This window comes from Monodelphis domestica, chromosome 5, assembly GCF_027887165.1.
Source record: "Monodelphis domestica isolate mMonDom1 chromosome 5, mMonDom1.pri, whole genome shotgun sequence".
Taxonomy (NCBI): Eukaryota; Metazoa; Chordata; class Mammalia; order Didelphimorphia; family Didelphidae; genus Monodelphis; species Monodelphis domestica.
The window spans coordinates 301,980,845-301,998,067 of record NC_077231.1 but is presented as its reverse complement, the minus strand read 5'-3'; the positions used below and the strand labels follow the sequence as shown (position 1 = coordinate 301,998,067).

At 35.6% G+C, this 17,223-nt stretch overlaps 1 protein-coding gene across 15 annotated transcripts in view; it reads right to left on the bottom strand.

The window, feature by feature from the left end:
* Positions 1-17,223, bottom strand: part of RBMS3 (RNA binding motif single stranded interacting protein 3) — a 1,500,462-nt gene that overhangs the window by 1,054,100 nt on the left and 429,139 nt on the right. The window lies entirely within an intron of this gene.

The window sequence follows — 17,223 nt, the reverse complement described above, 5'->3', positions numbered from 1 at the left end:
TATATATATATATATATTACGGAGAAATGTAAAAAGTACAGGAGAGGGCAGCTGGGTAGTTCAGTGGATTGAAAGCCAGGCCTAAAGATGGGAGGTCCTAGGTTCAAATCTGGCCTCAGACACTTCCCCCGCTGTGTGACCCTGGGGAAGTCACTTAACCCCCATTACCTAGGCCTTACCACTCTTCTGCCTTATAACCAATACACAGTATTGATGGAAGGTTAAGGGTTTAAAAAAAAGGATAGGAGGAAGTATGGTGAATCACATTTGGGTGAAGGAAATTAGAGTGGAAAATAGAATAAATGTATTTATTAATTATTTTATCACTGAGGTATCCTACAGACCACCCAGGAAGAAAGAAAAAAGAAATTAAGAGTTTAGAAAATATATTACAAGCCTTACCTAAAGACAGGATATGGTTGTAAGATTTCAATCATCTAGCAATCTACTATAGTGAATCTGTCTCTGCATGGGTCTGTCTGTCTCTCTCTGTTTCTTTGGATCTCTCTCCCTCTTTTTGTGAATCTGTCTCTCTTCTCTATGTCTCCCAAAAGCAAATCAACTAAAAATATCTTGACTTTCCCTAATTACAAGTTCATCCATCAAAGGCAATAAAGGAGAAATAGAATAATAAAATTGATTCTCATTAATAACTAGGAGGTGATTAAAGGGCAGAAATGATGCTATCACTTCAGAGAAGTAACTTTCCTTCATAAAATTTTGCTGAAAATAAAATGGGATGTAGTCAGAAATGTACTCTAGATTTTAAAGAGTTCAGGGAAGGAATAATCATGACCTACTAGACAGAAATTTTGTAGTAATCAACCTATAAAGATTGGAAAAGAATCAAATTCAGAAGATTGAAAAAGAAAAATCTAATGAGGAAGAAAAGCAAAGTTGCCTGAAAAGATCAATATAGATATACAGGGAATTTACCAACCAACTTGGATTTCAAAAATGCATATATGTATGTAAATGAACATGTGTGGATACATATATGTGTACAGTAAGCAAGGCACTAAAATACACAAAAGCAATATAAGAGCAAGGTATGTTTGGGTATGTTAAAAATAACATTGAGTGCTAAATCTCCCAATACTTAGCAAAATGGATGAGTAAAATATATAGTCAAGGTGAATGAGCTTAAGGTAGCAAAAGAAAAGATTATTTTTAATTGGGCAAAAAGAGTGACTTTTTTGTTATATTATTGAAAAGAAGATGGTCAAAGAAGGGATAGGACCTTAGAGGTAGCCAGGACAATAACTAGCACTGTAGGGAAAGTCTAGGAATTAATTTCTTCTCTTTCCTCACAAATGGAAAACATGCTTTTAAATCAGTAAAAGATGCTACAGAAATGACTAATAGAAAATTACTATCCAAGATAAGTAATGCAATAATGAGTAATTACCCTTTACAAGTAAGGAAACAACAGGACATTACCAGGGTTGTCCTTGATAAATCCAAGTGAGCTGACATGATAAGTTACAACCCCGAGTACTGAAAGGACTTCAGTTCTGACTACAAAACCAATGTCAGTGAGACCTGAACAATCATGGAGAACAACAGAGGTATTTCATCCCTGGAAAAGGGGAAATGTTTTTACTTTTCCTTTTAAAGAAAAGGGAACAATGCATTCAAAGTGTATGCTTTGATTCCTGGGGAAAATTTAGAATGAATCATTCAAGACACAAAAGGAAATATTGGTTACCAAGACCCATCATAGTTTCACTCAGAATGGCTCATTTCAGAATAACATTATGTCCTTTTTGAAGGAGTGACTGAGCTACCAAATCAATGCTAAAGATACTTTTTCCCATGTTTTAGCAAAATATCTATAAAAGAATCTCCAAATATTCTTGCAGAATATGTGAATAGAGGTGGAGTAGTTAATAACACAATTATATGAGTTTGGAAAGAGTTTCATGTCTGGCCTTAAAGAGAAGTTAGTAATGGTATAATACAAACATGGTAGGCATTCTCTAATGGAATTTCTTAGGGATCTGTACTTGGCCTTTTCCTGACACAAATCTTTTCAATGACTCCAATAACAGCATGAGTGGTAGGTATTCTTATCAAATCTGCAGCTGACATAAAGCTGGATTCATTGAACTTTCAACTAAAAGTACCACCTTACACAGGAAACCTTTCCTGATCCCCTTTAATTCTAGTGTTTTCCCCTAGTTGATGATCTCCAATTGTCATGTGTGTATGTGTGTGTATATATACACACACATGTACATATATAAACATACATACCTACACATATATGTATATATATATTTATATTTATAGTATATTGTCTCCCTAGTTAGACTGAAATTAAATTGAGAACCAAGGCTAACTTTTCCCTCCCTTTGTATCACAAGCACTTAGCACAATGCCTGATGCATGGCAGACTAGTAAATATTTATTGGCTGATTCTCAGTTGAATCTAATAAGAAATTAATTAGGGAAAACTTAAAACATACTTTAGTGTTAAAAATACAATTTAACAATACAGAATAGGAGAGAAATGGTTTGATGGCAATTTGTTAAAGATTTGGAAGTTTTAGTGAACTATCAGCTCAATATGAATTACTAGTCTAACATGGCAATCAAAGGAAAAGTAGTATTATATTAGGTAGACCTGGTTTCCAGAAAAAAAGGATAAAGTATTTCCTCTCTACTCTGCTCTACTTGGACAACATATAGAGTACTGTGTTTAGTTCAAGGAACTATAGTTTGAAAAGGACATTAATCAATGGTAGAATATGCATAAAACAATCAAGATAGTAACAGGTTTGGAATCTATGTTATATGAGGATTGATAGAAATAATTGGGACTGCTTATCCTGGAGATGGGATGGCTTAGATAGCCATGAAGGTTCTTTATAACTGAAATTCTGGGATCCTGGGATTATTTTATGTTCAGTCCTGGGGGGTACATCTTAGGAAGAATATTAACAAAATAACTAATATTCAGAGACTGGAAACCAAGAGGGTAAGGCTTTTGAGATCATGATATAAGAGAACTATTTGGAGAGGCAAAGGATTTTGGTCTGGAGATAAGATGGATCAAGAGACACATGACAGCTGTCTTCAAGTATATGAAGGATTTATACCTAAATTTGTTTTATTTGGTCCAAGATGGCATAATTGGGAACAATGGATGAATATAGAAGAGAAGATAAATTTAAGTTTGATGTAAGGAAGAGAAAAACAAAGTCCTAACAAGTTTGAGCTATCTAAAAATGGAGTGAGTAACTAGGTGGTCAATAGAATGCTGGGACTGGAGTCTGCAAGAGTCATTTTCCCAAGTTCAAATATAACTCAGACACTAGCTGTTGGGCTCTGGGTAAGTTCATGCACTCTGCCTCAGTTTCCTCATCTGTAAAATGATATTAAGAAGGAAATGACAAATCACTCCAGGGTCTTTCTCTACCAAGAATATCCCAAAAGGGGTGACCAAGAATTGACACAACTAAAATGACCAAGTAACAAAAACTGCACAATGTTGTAAATTTTCTTGAAAGGTCCCACATTACTCAATATATTCAAACAATGACTATATAGTCACTTAGATGTGAATTCATGTGGATTCCTTTTTGGCAGGGAGGGTATGAGTATGTGTTGGGTCAAATGTCCCAATTTGTTAATAAGTTGCCACAGAATGTAATGTTCCTTTTACTTTGTTGTTAACATTATACAACTCAACTCCCATCCCTTAAAAAGGCACATAACCTTTGTATCACTTAGTTTCCCCATCTATAAAATGAATGTAATAATAGCATTTATCTCCCAGAATTGTTACTAGGATAATAATGAGATATTTCTGAAGAGCTTTGTAAACCCTGAAGTAGTATAAGTTAGGTCCCAAAAATTTTAGTGTAATTTTCTATAATTAAAAACATTTAACTAAACTAAGACTTTTGGTATACACTGTATAAATGTTCCTATTGCAATTACTAATACCACTACCACCATCACTACTACTACTACCACCACCACCACCACCACCACAACAACAACAACAACAACAACTACTACTACTACTACTATTACTACTACTACTACTACTACTACTACTACTACTACTACTACTACTACTACTACTACTACTACTACAACTACTACTTCTACTACTATGACTACTACAACCAAGACTACTACTATTACCACCACCACTACTACTACTACTACCACTACTACTACTACTACTATTACTACTACTACTACTACTACTATCACTACTTCTACTCCTACAAATAAAACTTACAATGATCTAATAAACATACTATGTTTATAAGGGCCAACTTTGTCCCTGGTGTATAAAAATGGAAATGAGGATCCCTCTTTTTGCTAGAGAAATAGGGTACTATGGATACAACATGCTGTATATAATGTTAGATGTAGCTCATGTGTTGTCTGGTCATAATTGCTTTTTACACGTTAAAAGAAAATGCTCACAGGGATGAGATGAGAGCATGAGAAAGGGGAAAAGGAATAGAAAAGAAAGAGGGAAAGGGAGGCAGGGAATCTCAATCTCAGTTCCAAAATTTAATCTTTGCTGTGTGGGAAAGTCCATTCTGCTTTCTGGGCTGTAGTTTTCTCACCTATTAAAAGATAGAACTGGATTACATGCTCTTCAATATCCTCTCTTTTTTAAGTTGTGAACTATAAAAGCACAATTAAAATCAAGCAGAGAAACAATCCAAACCATCACTTCATAGTCAAGAACCATAATTCAAGTTTCAAGATCTGCAAGAGAGGGAAAAGGAAACAGTTGAATATCAGAACACTGTCTTTACTAAGATAAGCCCATTTGAGGGCTGCAGAATGTCTGCTATCCTGGTAGGTTTAATGGGTTTCACACACACATTCACTTGAACAAGATTCTGATTGCCAACTAAGGCCTCAAGAAGCAAACTGATGTTTTTGCTCTAACTTTTAGCTCTTCTCAGTCCCTATAGTGATCCTTTCATATTGAATGCAAGTTAACAGTTCCAGATTTCTTTATAAACCCTGGAAAATGCACCACTTGGCGATCCACAGTGGAAAGTGACTATGGGTTAAATATGACATTGGGATGAAGTAATGAGACAGAAACAGTCCAGCACAACAGAAATCTGGATTTTGCCAGAGATTAAATGAAGACTAGATTTCACGGGTGAATGATGGGATAAAATAAGTTTTAATAAAAATTATTCCTTAAGCTTTTCCCCATTTTTGAAAACATAAAATGGAGTAAATATTACAACAATCACATAATATGGTCTTTATCATACAACTTCATATTTATGTTTGTTTCTATTCTTTTTCCTTTTGGTTTCCTTTTTATGCTTCCCTCCCCCCTTTATTTTCCTTTTCCTGAATAGAAAGGCAGGAGGCAAGAGAAATAGAAGAACCCAGTTAAAATATTTAAAGAAAAAATAACCCCAATATTATACAAACTATTTTGGAAAATAGGCAAAGAAGGAGTCCTACCAAATTCCTTTTATGATACCATAATGTACTGATAAATAAGCCAAGAAGAGTAAAGGCAGAGAAAGAAAATTATAGACCAATTTCCATAATTAATAGAGATGCAAAAATTTTAAGTAAAATATTACCAAGGAGAATATAACAATATATCACAAAGCTCCTTCCTATCAGTAGGTGGGATTTATAGCAGAAATGCAGGGCTGCTTTAATATTAGAAGGGACATCAGTATAATTGACCATATAAATAACAAAACTAGCAGAAATCACATGATTATCACAACAAATGCAGAATAAAACCTTTAATAAAATGCAATATTCATTCCTGTTAAAAACACTAGAAACTGTAGGAACAAATGGAACTTTCCTTAAGGTGGTAGTAGTTATCTAAAACCATCAGCAAGTGCCATCTGTAATGGAGATAAGCTAGAAGCCTTACTAATAAGATCAAGAGCAAAGTTAAAGATTCCCATTATCACTACTCTCTTTTAATAATGTACAAAAATGTTAGCTTTATTAATAAGAAAAGAAAAAGAAATTGAAGAAATCAAAGTAGGCAACGAGGAAACTAAATTATTACTCTTACAAATGTTATAATGGTATATTTACAGAATCCCAGAGAAGCAACTAAAAAGCTAGTTGAAATAATTAATAACTTTAACAAAGTTGCAGGATACAAAATAACATCACATAAATCATCAGAATTTCCATATATTAAGAAAAAAGTCCAGTATCATGATATAGGGAAGAGAAATTCTATTTAAAATAATTCTAAGTAATAAAAAAGGAGCTAGGAGTCAACTTGCTAACACACATAAAAAAATAGGTATTATACGTACACTACTACAAAACACTTTTCACCCAAATAAAAGCAGATCTAAACAACTGGAAAAATATTAATTGCTCATGGGTAGGCTGAGTTAATATAATAAAAACAGCATTTACACTTAAATTAACTTACTTATCCAGTGTCATAAATATAAAATTATTAAAAATTATTTCATAGAATTAAGAGAAATAATAACAAAATTCATCTTGAAGAATAAAGAGTCAAGATTATTAAGGGAATTAGTGAAAAAAAATATTTGACGGAAGGTACCAAATCTCAAACAGCACTAAAAAAATAATCATCAAAACAATCTAGGACCAGCTAAGAAATAGAATGGTGGATCAATGGAATAAATTAAATACATAATATACAAGGGTAAATGACCTTAACAACCTAGTGTTTGAGAAACCTAAGGATCCTAGCTTTTTTTTTGTTTTTGTTTTTTTTTTAAATATATTTTATTTGATCATTTCCAAGCATTATTCGTTAAAGACATAGATCATTTTCTTTTCCTCCCCCCCCCCACCCCCCATAGCCGACGCGTAAGTCCACTGGGCATTAGATGTTTTCTTGATTTGAACCCATTGCTTTGTTGATAGTATTTGCATTAGAGTGTTCATTTAGAGTCTATCCTCTGTCATGTCCCCTCAACCTCTGTATTCAGGCAGTTGCTTTTTCTCGGTGTTTCCACTCCCATAGTTTATCCTTTGCTTATGAATGGTGTTTTTTTCTCCTGGGTCCCTGCAAGTTGTTCAGGGACATTACACCACCACCAATGGAGAAGTCCATTACGTTCGATTATACCACAGTGTATTAGTCTCTGTGTACAATGTTCTCCTGGTTCTGCTCCTCTCGCTCTGCATCACTTCCTGGAGGTTGTTCCAGTCTCCATGGAACTTCTCCACTTTATTATTCCTTTTAGCACAATAGTACTCCATCACCAACATATACCACAGTTTGTTCAGCCATTCCCCAATTGATGGGCATCCCCTCGTTTTCCAGTTTTGGGCCACCACAAAGAGCGCGGCTATGAATATTTTTGTACAAGTCTTTGTGTCCATTATCTCTTTGGGGTACAGACCCAGCAGTGCTATGGCTGGGTCAAAGGGTAGATATTCTTTTAGCACCCTTTGGGCATAGTTCCAAATTGCCCTCCAGAATGGTTGGATCAGTTCACAGCTCCACCAGCAATGAATTAATGTCCCTATTTTGCCACATCCCCTCCAGCATTCATTACTTTCCTTTGCTGTTATGTTAGCCAATCTGCTAGGTGTGAGGTGATACCTCAGAGTTGTTTTGATTTGCATCTCTCTGATTATAAGAGATGTAGAACACTTCTTCATGTGCTTGTTAATAGTTTTGATTTCTTTATCTGAGAACTGCCTATCCATTTCCCTTGCCCATTTATCAATTGGAGAATGGCTTGATTTTTTGTACAATTGATTTAGCTCTTTATAAATATGAGTAATTAAACCTTTGTCAGAAGTTTCTATGAAGATTTTTTCCCAATTTGTTGTTTCCCTTCTGATTTTAGTTATATTGGTTTTGTTTGTACAAAAGCTTTTTAGTTTGATGTAGTCAAAATTATTTATTTTACATTTTGTGATTCTTTCTATATCTTGCTTGGTTTTAAAGCCTTTCTCCTCCCAAAGGTCTGACATGTATACTATTCTGTGTTTACCCAATTTACTTATGGTTTCCTTCTTTATGTTTAAGTCACTCACCCGATCCTAGCTTTTTTGATAAGAACTCACTATTTTGACAAAAACTGCTTGGAAACTAGGTAAATTATGGCAGAAAGTAGGCATAGATCAGTGATGGTGAACTGATGGCACAGGTACCAAAGCTGGTATGTACATAGCGTGCTCTCTGTGGACATACAGCCACCCTCTCACCCACCTCACCCCCAGAGTTCATTACTAGAAAGGCAGAGGGACTCAGTTGGAACTGCTTCCTTTCTCTTCTCTGCTACACCTGACAACTTTTTTCACATCACTTACCCCTCTGCCCAGTAGCTCAATGGGAGCCCACAGAGGGTAAGGGGGTGGCTCACAGGTGGCAGAGATGGAGAGAAGCAGAGTGATAAGGCCACTCCCCTCCCCTTCTCTGCACTTGATGAAGGCATTCCTCACTTCACCCACCCCTCCACTGACAAGCCAATGGGAATTCTTTCTCCCTCCCCTATGTGGGGTAAGGAGGGGATTGGGCATGCTAAGCACTTAGTGGTTAGGGAGGGATATATATATATATATATATATATATATATATATATATATATATATATATATATATATATATATATATAGCAAGGGTCAATTGCAGGTATAGGCAGGGTATTCAGTCTGGGGAGGGGGGGTAGAATGTGGGTGGGGCCCAGCACTCCATCTCTAAAAGGTTTGCCATTGCTAGTATAGAACAATATCTCATACCCTATGACAAAATAAAGTCAAAATGGGCAAATGATTTAGACATAAAGGGTGATATAAAAAATTAGGGGAGTTTGGAATAGTTTACCTGCCAGAACTATGGAAAAGAGAAGAATTTATGACCAATAGGAGATAGGGAACATTATAACATGTAAAATGAATAATTTTGATTGTATTAAATTTAAAAGGGGTTATATAAACAAAACCAATGTAACCAAGATTAGAAGGAATAATACAAACTGTGAAAAATATTACAGAAGATTTCTCTGATAAAGGGCTCATTTCTCAAATATATAGAGAATTGTGTCAATTTATAAGTCATCACAAGTAATTTGCCAATTGACAAATGGTTAAAGGATATGAAAAATCAGTTTTCAGATGAAGAAATCAAAACTATCGATAATCACATGAAAAAAGGTTCTCAATCAATCTTGATTAGAGAAATACAAATTAAAATAATGCTGAGCTATAGATACACCTATCAGACTATCCAATGTAACAGTAAAGGGAAATGATAAATGTTGGAAGGAATATGACAAATTTGAGGCACTAATGCATTGTCGGTGGAATAGTGAACTGATCCAATCATTCTGGAAGACAATTTGGAATTATGACCAAAGGACTATAAAACTGGCCACAGCCTTTAATTGAATAACAGCACTATTATGTCTGTATCCCAAAGGCATCAAAGAAAAAAAGGAAAGCACCTATTTGTGCAAAAATGTTTACAGCAGCCTTTTTATGGAGACAAAGAATTGGAATTGAGGTGATATCCATCACTTGGGGAATGGTTGAACAAACTGTGGCATACGATAGCGATAGAATACGATTGTACTATAAGAAATGACAAGCAGAGTGATTTCAGAAAAAGCAGAAAAGACCTACAAGAACTGATGCAGAATAAAATAAGCAGAACCAGGAGAACATTTTACACAGTAACAGCAATATTGACAATGATCAATTGTGAAAGACCTGGCTACTCTCAGCAATATAGTGATCCAGGACAATTCTGAAGGACCTACAACAGAGAATGCTATCCACCTCCAGAGAAAGAACTCTTGGAGTCAGAATGCAGATAAAAACATACATATGGATACATATATACACACACATATATAAACTTCAGTTTATTTGTGTTTTTATTTTAGGGTTTTGGTTTTATGTGACTATTCTCTTATAATACCAATATGGATATATGTTTTACATGATAATGCATGTAATAAACCAGATAAAATTATTGTCATATCTGTGAACCTTAAAAATTCTCAGACCTTACTTCATAAGGTTGGGTTAAGACTATTCCCCATTTTAAACAATGAAGGTACTTAGATCAGGAATATGAGAACTCTACTTAGATCAGGAATATGAGACCTCTACTCCACCCCTACTTAGGTCTGCCCTAGGGGAAGATAAAATTGTAAACTCCTTGCTGAACAATGAAAGATACTTAAACCCATACTTATAGTAGGACAAAAGTTCTTAATCTATGCCTATTTTGGGTTTATTGAATAATTGGGACAAAAGGGTGCTAAGTACCTATAAAGGTTAGACAACTTGTGAACTTACAAGGAGCAAAGAGGTGAAAACTTACTCAGAGATTCTAGTCTACTTAGGTGAGAATTACTCAAAAAGATTAGTCTACTCAAGTGTGAACTAAGAATGGTCTGTCCTGTGAAAAAACGTCTACTGTGATAAGGACTTAGGGGAGGTGACACAGGAGAAAATTCCCTTTAAATAGGAGCTCAGATTCATTCTGATTCATTCAGATTGAGGATTGAGCTGGTGGAGGCAGCTGAGGTGATGCTGGCCTGGTGTCACTAGAATCCTTGCTTGGACAGATCTTGTGGTGAGTGATTAAGGACTGACTGATCTTTCTCTTAAGGGCTTAGGCCTGGGTTGGCCAGGGCTGCCCTGGGCTGGCCTATCCTTTTCTCATTATTCCCCTTTTTCTCTCTTTCTCTCCTTTTCTTTAATTCCTCATTTGTATTAATTAAAATCTCTATAAAACCCAGTTGACTTGGGTATATTTCATAATTGGGAATATTTCCCTGGCAACCACCTTATATATTGATTTAAAAACAAGACACTGTAGTGAAAACATATTTCCTGCGGTCACAACTTACTCATCCACTCTTATATCTACTACAATTTAAGTCTTCCACTATTTTAATCACTACAGTTTATGACCTCAACCATTTTAATTATTACATATCTGGAAAGAGGGAGGGAAGAGAATGAGGAAGACAATTTGGTTCTTATAATTTCAGAAAACATAAGTTAAAAACTATCATAGCATGTAATTGGGAATACACACATACACACACACACACACACACACACACATATTTAAACCAAAGACAGAAGAGTGGCAAGGGCTAGGCAATTAGAGTTAAGTAACTTGTCCAGGCTCATACAGGTAGGAAGTATCTGAAGACTGATTTGAACTTAGGACTTCTCATCTCCAGGCTTGGCTCTCTGTCCTTTGAACCATCCAGGTACACCTCCTCTATTATTTTAAAGTTAATTTAATTCAATACAATTCAAACATTTACTGTGTGCCAGAGACGGTTTTAGGTGATTCGAATGCAATCATAATAATAATAATAATAATAATAATAATAATAATAAGTGATCCATGATGTTTAGAGGCTGAAATTATTCCTGTATGATCTTAGAAAATTAATTTTTCTTCTTTAGATTTCAGTTTCATCTGTCAAATAAAATTATTGGACTAGATGATATCTTAAATTACTTTCTTGTTCTTAAATCCTATGACTCTTAAGTCAAGCCAATCTCATCTTGTTTCCTTTTCTGACAGGGTTATTAGACTGGAAGATCAGAAGAATGTCACAAATGTAGTGTATCTGGATTTGAAAATCATGAAAACATGATGTACGCCTTCATACAGTTGAAGCGCTGGCACATGGAAAAAGATTAGCTTTGCTTTAATTAGCCCCAGAAGGCAGAAGCAGGAGTGATAGGTGGATGTGGTTGAAGGGCAGATTTCGGTTTGACGGCACCTAAAATTTCCTCATCATTAGAACCATTCAAAAGTGGGATGTGCAGCAACAGTGAAATCTTCATTAGTTAAGGTCTCCAAGCACTGATGGGACATCCTTACCCATTAAAGAAGTGGCATTAACATCTGCTTTGCCCCTAATGTCCATAACACTTTATCATCTTACTTATAGCTGAGAATTCCCATCTGTGTATCTTCCCTGGATAGAAAGCAATCTTCTTGAAGGCAGGACTTTTCTTATTTCTCAATTTATATCCTCCAGTGCTAAGCTTTGCAAATAGCAAGTACTTACAAAATGTTGAATTCATCCCTTCCTATTCAAACTGAATTTTCCTATTCTCTCACATATTCAGGATTAGATGGTTTCCTTCACTGAGCTACCTCTGAACTAAAATGAACTCATAATTCCTAAACTCCACTTTATCATGTCCACTAAATTCCTCTGATCTCTTTGCCTACTTTGGGAATTCTGAGACTTGAATCATAGCACCTGACTAGGAAATGCTAGTTTTGATTAGTGTTATTCCCCTTTATCTCTTCAATTATGGATTTTCAGTAAGTAAAAGCTAAATTTTCTTTTGACATCAACTTTGTTGTGAGGATTCCTACTCCCATACTCTAAGAAAGATTATGAAATCCTGCCTGATTTTTCAGGAAGATTTCAGTCATTAGTTGAGGCATAATTATGCCTACGTGCATAGATTTCTATACAGCCAATTCACTTCCACTTTCTCTACGTTAGGATCATAGAGTCATAGATTAAGAGCTGAAAAGAACCTAAGAGACCATCTGTTCCACTCCTCTCATTTTGTAGATGAGGAAACTGAGGCCTAAAGCAGTTCTGCCCAAGATTACAGAGCTAATGAGTTGGAAAGTAATAATCCGTATCTAGTTTCTCTGACTCCAAATCCTTTCATCTTTCCACTATTCTCTACTAGAGTCCTGGTTAAGAACCAAATATTGAATGTATACATACAGAATTGACCTACTGACTCCAGAAATGGACTGCTTCAATAAATAAGTTTTATGGTATAGACATAAGGTACTTGAGAGGACCTAGATCTCTTAGGTCCCTCTATAATTTTAATTTATACTTCTCCTTAACTACCCCTAGGTTAGAAGCTGTTTTGAATAGCTGAAGTGAGAACAATATTAGGGCCTGTTCTAGTTTATTATATATGAAGGTTCCACCTCTAGGAATCTGACTCACAACAGCCATTTACTGATAGACTACGAACACCAAAAAGGTTAGTCTCCAGGGAACACACTGAAATAAAGAAGTGAGTTATGGTAGTTACATGCCGAATCTCGGATCTAAGACAGAGAGTGTTGAGAGAATGGGACTAAATGACATTTTTAAAACGTCCCCTTGTGCCATCATGAAAGAGAGTATGGGAAAGTGTTTTAATCTAATGATAGAGTGCCAATTCTGAAAAATCACCAGCATCCTTTCAATTATCTAGGTTCTCAAACTTAGAAATATGGTCAACATTATAATCTTTCTTATCCCCATATATGGACAAATGCCAAGCCTTGCCAATTCTAGTTCCACATTCTTCATGTCTATTCCTCGTATAGTCAGCATCCAGGTCCAGGCTGTAATCACCTCTCACTTGGATTATCACAAATGCTCCAAAGTGATGTCCCTATGTCATCTCTTTCCTCTCTACAACAGGAAAATTTCTATTCCTAAGAGCAAATCTATCTCTGTCACTCCCCTTCTCAAGAGTCTTCAGGGGGTGCTGCTAGTTGGTTCAGTGGGGAGAGAGCTAAGCCTGGAGATGAAAGATCCTGGGTTCAAATCTGGTCTCAGACACTTCTAGATATGTAATCTCAGACAGGTGAGTTAATCCCAGTTGCTTAACACTAGTTGCTCTTCTGCATTGGAACCAATACTCAATATTGATTCTAAGGTAGAAAGGAAGGGTTTTTTATATTTTTATTTATTTTTTTAACATTATTTTATTTGGTCATTTCCAAACATTATTCATTGGAGACAAAGATAATTTTCTTTTCCTCCCCCCTCCCCCTTCCCACCACTTCTCCCATAGCCAACGCATGATTTCACTGGGTATCACACTTGTTCTTGATTCTAATCCATTTCCATGTGGTTGGTATTTGCATTAGAGTGTTCATTTAGAGTCTCTCCTCAGTCATATCCCCTCAACCCCTGTAGTCAAGCAGTTGCTTTTCCTCGGTGTTTTTACTCCCACAGTTTGTCCTCTGCTTGTGGATAGTATTTTTTCTCCTAGATCCCTGCAGATTGTTCAGGGACATTGCATTGACACTAATGGAGAAGTCCATTATGTTCAATTATACCACAATGTATCAGTCTCTGTGTACAATGTTCTCCAGGTTCTGCTCCTTTCGCTCTGCATCACTTCCTGGAGGTCATTCCAGTCTCCATGGAATGCCTCCAATTTATTATTCCTTTTAGCACAATAGTATTCCATCACCAACATATACCACAATTTGTTGAGCCATTCCCCAATTGAAGGGCATCCCCTCATTTTCCAATTTTTGGCCACCACAAAGAATGCAGCTATGAATATTCTTGTACAAGTCTTTTTCCTTATTATCTCTTTGGGGTACAAACCCAGCAGTGCTTTGGCTGGATCAAAGGGTAGAAAGTCTTTTATTGCCCTTTGGGTATAGTTCCAAATTGCCCTCCAGAATGGTTTGATCAATTCACAACTCCACCAGCAATGCATTAATGTCCCAACTTGGCCACATCCACTCCAACATTTATTATTTTCCCTTGCTGTCATATTAGCCAATCTGCTAGTTGTAAGGTGGTACCTCAGACTTGTTTTGATTTGCATCTCTCTGATTATAAGAGATGTAGAGCACTTTTTCATGTGCTTATTAATAGTTTTGATTTCTTTATCTGAAAACTGCCTATTCATGTCCCTTGCCCATTTATCAATTGGAGAATGGCTTTATTTTTTGTACAATTGATTTAACTCTTTGTAAATTTAAGCAATTAAACCTTTGTCAGAGGTTTTTATGAAGATTGTTTCCCAATTTGTTGCTTCTCTTCTGATTTTAGTTATATTGGTTTTGTTTGTACAAAACCTTTTTAATTTAATGTATTCCAGATTATTTATCTTGCATTTTGTGACTCTAAGTCTTGCTTGGTTTTGAAGTCTTTCCCTTCCCAAAGGTCTGACAGGTATACTATTCTGTGTTCGCCTAATTTACTTATAGTTTCCTTCTTTATGTTCAAGTCATTCGCCCATTCTGAGTTTATCTTGGTGTAGGGTGTGAGGTGTTGATCCAAAACTAATCTCTCCCACACTGTCTTCCAATTTTCCCAGCAGTTTTTATCAAATAGTGGGTTTTTGTCCCAAAAGGTGGGATCTTTAGGTTTATCATATACTGTCTTGCTGAGGTCATTTACCCCAAGTCTATTCCACTGATCCTCCTTTCTGTCTCTTAGCCAGTACCAAATTGTTTTGATGAACACTGATTTATAATATAGTTTGAGATCTGGGACTGCAAGGCCACCTTCCTTTTTATTTTTTTTTCATTATTTCCCTGGATATCCTTGATCCTTTGTTCTTCAAAATGAACTTTGTTATGTTTTTTTTTTCTAAATCAGTAAAAAATTATTTTGGAAGTTCAATGGGTACCGTACTAAATAGATAAATAAATTTGGGTAGGATGTTCATTTTTATTATATTGGCTCGTCCTACCCACGAGCAGTTAATGTTTGCCAATTGCTCAAATCTAGTTTTAGTTGTGTGGAGAGTGTTTTGTAGTTGTGTTCATATATAGTTCCTGTGTTTGTCTCAGCAGACAGATTCCTAATTATTTTATTTTGTCTAAGGCGATTTTGAATGGGATTTCTCTTTCTAATTCTTGCTGCTGAAATGTGTTGGAAATGTATAGGAATGCTGATGACTTATATGGGTTTATTTTGTATCCTGCAACTTCGCTAAGTTGTTGATTATTTTGACTAGCTTTTTGGTTGAATCTCTAGGATTCTTTAAGTATACCATCATATCATCCACAAAGAGCGATAACTTGGTCTCCTCTTTGCCAATTTTAATGCCTTCAATTTCTTTTTCTTCTCTAATTGCTACTGCTAGTGTTTCTAGTACAATGTCAAATAATAGAGGTGATAATGGGCATCATTGTTTCACTCCTGATCTTATTGGGAATGCATCTAGTTTATCCCCATTGCAGATGATGTTAGCTGATGGTTTTAGATATATACTATTTATTATTTTTAGGAAAGATCCTTCTATTCTTATGCTTTCTAGTGTTTTTAATAGGAATGGGTGTTGTATTTTATCAAAAGCTTTTTCTGCATCTATTGAGATAATCATGTGATTCTTGTTGGTTTGCTTTTTGATATGGTCAATTATGTGGATGGTTTTCCTAATATTGAACCAGCGCTGCATCCCTGGTATAAATCCTACTTGATCATGGTGAATGACCCTTCTGATCACTTGCTGGAGACTTTTTGCTATTATCCTATTTAAGATTACATTTTATATTTTTAAAAAGAGCCTTCAGGAGCTCTCTGGGACAAAATATAAACTTTTCAACCCCTTTACAATATACTCCAGACATTCTTCCTTTTTATCATGGAGTTTATATCATTTTATTTTTTAAATTAGCAAATATTTGTTTGCTTTCCTTCTCACCCTACTCCCAATTAAAATAAAAGAAAAACACATTCCCTTGTAAGAAGTATGGATAACCAAAGAAAACAATTTCTATATTCTCCATGTCCACAAATGTATATCTCTTTCTACATCTTGAATCCATTGTCTAGCAGGATCTAGTCTACTTTTCCAGGATTATTCCTCATTACTCTTCTTTATACTTCTGATATTTCAGTGAAACCAGTGAGTAAATGGATAAAGTTGATGGTAATGGAGTCAGGAAGACCTGACTTCAAATTCTACCTCAAATCTCATATTTTTTTTCAAGAACAAGATATTTAATCTTGCTCAGCCTTGATTTACACATCTGTTAAATGAGGGTGTTGAACTCAGTAGTATCCTATAAGATGCTTCCAAGTCTAAATTCTATTATCCTAAACACTATGTTGTTTCTGTTAACAATTCCTCTTCCATTTATTTGGCTTTACATATACGCTCCCTGACATGTCAACAATACTCTCCTTTCTTTACTTGGCATCTTAATCTCAGCTGCTACCTTCAAGGCTCTACTCTATGCCCTTTACAAGACTATGTCTGATCCTTTCCCCTTATGTTGTTAAGGAGACAAGGATAGGGATGAGACTGGTGAATTCTTTAAAGTAAGGAATTTCTAAGTGGAAAAGTTCCCTTGCAGTGTATGTTGGTCCAGAACTTAAGTCTTAGAGAGTTGCTCAAAGCAATGAAGGGCAGTTAAATGGCACAGCAGATAGAGAGCTGGCCTGGAGTCATTGAGACTCATCTTCCTGAGTTCCAATCTGACCTCAGACACTTATTACCTATGTGATCCTGGACAGATCACTTCACTACATTTGCCTCAGT